The 5000-nt window shown below is 50.4% G+C and overlaps 1 protein-coding gene across 9 annotated transcripts in view; it reads left to right on the forward strand.

The window, feature by feature from the left end:
* The window catches only part of LOC137799763 (pleckstrin homology domain-containing family A member 7-like), a 32890-nt gene that overhangs the window by 3774 nt on the left and 24116 nt on the right, over positions 1-5000 (forward strand). Inside the window, exon 1 of one of the 9 annotated variants that reach the window (XM_068596580.1) lies at positions 318-713. The exons of the other annotated variants lie outside the window; for them this stretch is intronic. The gene's annotated coding sequence lies outside the window, so the exon portion shown is untranslated. Of the gene's footprint in view, positions 1-317; positions 714-5000 lie in introns of those variants that run through there. 9 annotated transcript variants of the gene reach the window in all.

A 5000-nucleotide genomic window follows, 5' to 3' on the forward strand; every position in this document is an offset into this window, starting at 1 on the left:
AGGCGGTCGGACGAGATCCAGAGCTAAAAGTCAAAATGTCTTTCACGTTAGAAACCTTGAAAACAGAAGTTGGTTTCATGACATCTGAAGAGCGATGGCAGCTGGTTAGATAATATACACTAAACAACAATATTGTGACTCGACATCCTGTCAGCAAGCGGTGGAAAAACCATTTCTGTCGCACAAAAAAAAAAAAAAAAAATTAGGACCCCCCAAAAAAAGAATTATATAAATATATATTAGTACCAAGAAAAAAAAATTAGGACCAAAAAAAAAAAAAAATGACAACCAAAAAAAAAAATTCGGACCAAAAAAAAATAATTATATAGATATATATTAGTACCAAAAGAAAATAAAATTCCGAACCCCCAAAAATTAAAAAAAAAAATTACGACCAAAAAATAAATAAATTACGACCCAAAAAAAGGAGAGGAAAATAAAAAAAATAAAAAAATCTTCTGTCATTTTAACCGTTATTCGGCGGGCTGGACCGGACCCAGCCCGCGGGCCGTATGTTTGACACCCCTGATTTACACACACACACCCCGAATGAATCCTTCAACCTTTGACGACCCCCCCCCCCCCCCTCACACACACACACCCCGTTCCCCTCTTCACTGAATCCTCTTCCCTCTCTTGTTCCCATTGGTTGGCGGCCCGGCGGGGACCCGCCCCCTGTGCGAGTGTGTGGCCCAGTGACAGTCCTCAGATAGGTACTCCCTCCTCTGCCGATGTGAACGTTCTACGTCCGTGTTGTCCGTGGTCCGTGTGGCTGCTCCTGAATATACTGCAGCTCCTCGTATATTCCTGTCGGTTCTCCGGTGCATGTGTTGTGTTTTATGAGAACGTCCTGTCGGCTGACCTGGTGCTGTCTGTTTTCCTTTCTGTGTTCTCTGTCTGGTTCTCTCTCTCTCTCTGGCTCACCTCATCCTGGTTTTCTCAGTATGAATCTTTGTATTGGTGCTCTGTGGTGGGGCTCGTCCTCCATCTCTGTGCTGCTTCCTCCATCTGTCGCCTCCTGCGCTGCATGCAGCTTCTGATGGAGGAAAGACCTCAAGCCTCAAACTGCTCCTCCAGAAAGGACTTCAGGAGGTTTCTTCTGAGCCCCATGCAGCCCGGCTGCTGCCGAGGGAAACTCTGACTTCAACTGCAGCTTCTTAACAGGATTATTTAGCAATCAGAGCTGGAACACCGACTATTTTTCTATAAAAAAAACCTTTAAACCGAGACGCCCACAAGCAATTGTTGTCTCCAATTTTGTTTTCGGGCGTAAATTCAATTTCTACAGCTGCGACTTTTAGGAGAGCGTACCTTATCGGGAGCTTTGTGGCGCTCGGGCTGCCGGGGCTTATCTTTATGAGCACAATGACTCTTTAAATAGCACCCTGACAAATAGTGTGTGTGTGTGTGTGTGTGTGTGTGTGTGTCCACCAGAAAAGAGCCCACTCACATGGTACAAGTGCAAGAAGTGAGTGATATTCTCCAGCGCGCCTGCAGGAGAGAGGACACAGAAGGGAGGGAAGAGAGAGAATAAAGAGAGGAAGCAGATAGGTGGAGAGGAAGGAAGTCATGGCGGCTAGCCGCGGTGAAGTCGAGGGCAGAAAGGGATTTGGGGCGAGTTTCAACGTATTTTTTTCCACCATGAAGCGCCGTTAAAACAATGAAGTGGAGAAAACACCCAGAAATACTCCCACGCTGTCCACAGAGAGAGAACGGGGCTCAGCTGTGGGTGGATTCTGTGTGTGTGTGTGTGTGTGTGTGTGTGTGGAGGTGTGTGTGTAGGTGTGCGTGTAGGTGTGTGGGTGTGTCGGTCACGTACTCGGAGCTGAATGACCACTCAGCATTCCTGCTAAAAAGGAGGCCGAGTCTCTCCGTGTTATTTTGGACCACCGGTGGTGTGTGTTGGATTCTGTCGCTACTGTGTGTGTGTGTGTGTGTGTGTGTGTGTGTGTGTGTGAGATGTAACGATGATAAAGATAAAACGAGGCTGATGGAAATCGACGGAGCGTTTAAATGTGCGTTCGGTCCGCTCGATTAATCGGCACCACTTGAACTTATAGCGGTAGCGTTAGCATTAGCGTTAGCGTTAGGCCGACCAGCCGCGTGACTCCTCCGTGTGACACGGAGGCGTCCGTGTCACACGGCGATGGCCACTTGAGCTGTAAATATGTGTGTGTGTGTGTGTGTGTGTGCGTGTGTGTGTGTGTGTGTGTGTGTGTGTGTGTGTGTGTGTGCTTTAACACCTGGTGGTCATGTCGTGTCTTTTCTCTCCATTCCCAGCGCGCCGTGCCTCCTCGTCTCCTCCGGCCTTAAGACGTGTAAGATCACGATTCCCTTCCTCACCTCCTCTGTAGGTCGTAAGGAAAGGAGCCGAGGAAAGGAAATGAGTGGAGGCCGTACGAACTGGGGGTGTGAGGAGAATTATTGTCTGAAACTTTGTGTCCTAGAGGCGGCGTGTGAATAGGATTTAGAATCAGAGTGAAGATTAGAGATAATCTGTGGTTCAAGTTTCTGTGATTCCAGGAGGGGCTGACTTCAGCCTGACACATTGCAGCACAAGTGTGTGTGTGTGTGTGTGTGTGTGTGTGTGTGTGTGTGTGTGTGTGTGTGTGTGTGTTATGCACGTGCCTAAACATCTGACTCGCGCCGCAGTCATCGCAGCCATAAGAGTCCGTCTGTCAGAGCGGAGCTGAGTGTTGACAGCTGCTGCTGCCTGCAACATATTCAGGGTGCTTCTTTTTGTGTAGACCAGTTTCCCTCTGAGACGTTAGCGATGCTAACTAGCTTCCTCTGCATCTCGTCCTCTTAACACACCCAGTGCTGCACATCTGCTGGTTTCCTCTCTGGAGCGTTGTGCTCTCCTCTTTGTCAAACTGCAGTCGAGGGATGGAGTGTAGTGTGTAGTGTGTAGTGTGTAGTGAGTAGTGAGTAGTGTGTAGTGTGTAGTGAGTAGTGTGTAGTGAGTAGTGTGTAGTGTGTAGTGAGTAGTGAGTAGTGTGTAGTGTGTAGTGAGTAGTATGTAGTGAGTAGTGTGTAGTGTGTAGTGTGTAGTGTGTAGTGTGTAGTGAGTAGTGAGTAGTGTGTAGTGAGTAGTGTGTAGTGTGTAGTGAGTAGTGTGTAGTGTGTAGTGAGTAGTGTGTAGTGAGTAGTGTGTAGTGTGTAGCGTGTAGTGTGTAGTGTGTAGTGAGTAGTGTGTAGTGTGTAGTGAGTAGTGTGTAGTGAGTAGTGTGTAGTGTGTAGTGTGTAGCGTGTAGCGTGTAGTGAGTAGCGTGTAGCATGTAGCAAGTAGCGCGGATGCAAACCTAGCACCTAGCCCTGTATTGTCTACATTGCTGGAGCTTTTCTAAAGCGCTACAAAAGGGATTTTTTTTTTTTGCAGATATACATTTTCTTCCCAAGACTTTGCTGAACGAATACTTACAATAAACACAAGTATTGTAATTAATTTGAAGTTCCTACAACGACTCAAACAGGGGAAAGACGCCTGGAGACTAGGTCCATCTCTAAAAGTAGAAACCAGTGTGAACATGAACAGGAGTCTCCTCTCAGCAGCAGACGGCGGCTCTTCCAGCCGGCGTGCGTCACATTAAGCTGTCGGCGACGCCGCGATGCGTTTATGTTTGTTTGTTTGTTTGTTTGTGTACACGTCTGCGTCTGTGTTCACTCAGACTTCAGAGCGGCGAGTCGCTCTCCGTCTGCGTTGTTCAGCTGCGCCTGCGTGCAGGACAACACCCGGCTGGTGGGTGTTTTGTTTGTTTTTCCCCGACTGTCACCGCTGTGAACCGCTGACGTTTCATCACAATACAAAATAAAAACCCCAAATGAAGACGTCTCAGGGAAATGAGTGCAGCCGCCGCGGATCCCAGCACTTATTATCCTGCATCCATTATTCAGAGAACGAATCAGAGGAGGGAAGAGTTAGCAGCTAATTACACTTCATTTGCATCTGTTGTTGAGTGGGCCCAGAGAAACACTGAAGGAAGGAGGGAAGGAGGGAGGGAAGGAAGGAAGGAAGGAAGGGGAAAGTAGGACATTTAGAGACCGGTGCTCAGTGGAGTGCAACTCGCTCTAAAAGAGCTTCTAATGAGCTTTCACAGCGATGCAAAGTGCTTTTAATCAAACAGCTGTTGGAGATGTCCTGTCCCTTGAACGTCTCGGACACTTCTGTTGTTTGATGGTGTGTGTGTGTGTGTGTGTGTGTGTGTGTGTGTGTGTGTGTGTGTGTGTGTGTGTGTGTGTGTGTGTGTGTGTGTGTGTGTGTGTTCTTATCTCCTGTCGATAGCGAGACAATTATAATACCGGCGATGTGGCGTGGAGGTATTTTTAGAACGAGTTCAGTCGAGACGTCTCGGCCTCCCGAGCGTTTCTCTCTGGACTCGTGGACGTGAAGCATCACAGTGGGAGGAGCAGAGCGACCAGCTGGCTGGTGCTGGTCCCACTGCAGCGGCATGCTGGTCCCACTGCAGCGGCATGCTGGTCCCACTGCAGCAGCATGCTGGTCCCACTGCAGCTGCATGCTGGTCCCGGTGCAGCGGCATGCTGGTCCCGGTGCAGCGGCATGCTGGTCCCACTGCAGCGGCATGCTGGTCCCACTGCAGCGGCATGCTGGTCCCACTGCAGCGGCATGCTGGTCCCACTGCAGCGGCATGCTGGTCCCACTGCAGCGGCATGCTGGTCCCGGTGCAGCGGCATGCTGGTCCCACTGCAGCGGCATGCTGGTCCCACTGCAGCGGCATGCTGGTCCCACTGCAGCTGCATGCTGGTCCCACTGCAGCTGCATGCTGGTCCCGGTGCAGCGGCATGCTGGTCCCGGTGCAGCGGCATGCTGGTCCCACTGCAGCGGCATGCTGGTCCCGGTGCAGCGGCATGCTGGTCCCGGTGCAGCGGCATGCTGGTCCCGGTGCAGCGGCATGCTGGTCCCACTGCAGCGGCATGCTGGTCCCACTGCAGCGGCATGCTGGTCCCACTGCAGCGGCATGCTGGTCCCGGTGCAGCTGCAT

This window comes from Clinocottus analis, unplaced genomic scaffold, assembly GCF_023055335.1.
Source record: "Clinocottus analis isolate CAN_PGR_092001 unplaced genomic scaffold, fCliAna1.0.p SCAF_38, whole genome shotgun sequence".
NCBI lineage: Eukaryota > Metazoa > Chordata > Actinopteri > Perciformes > Cottidae > Clinocottus > Clinocottus analis.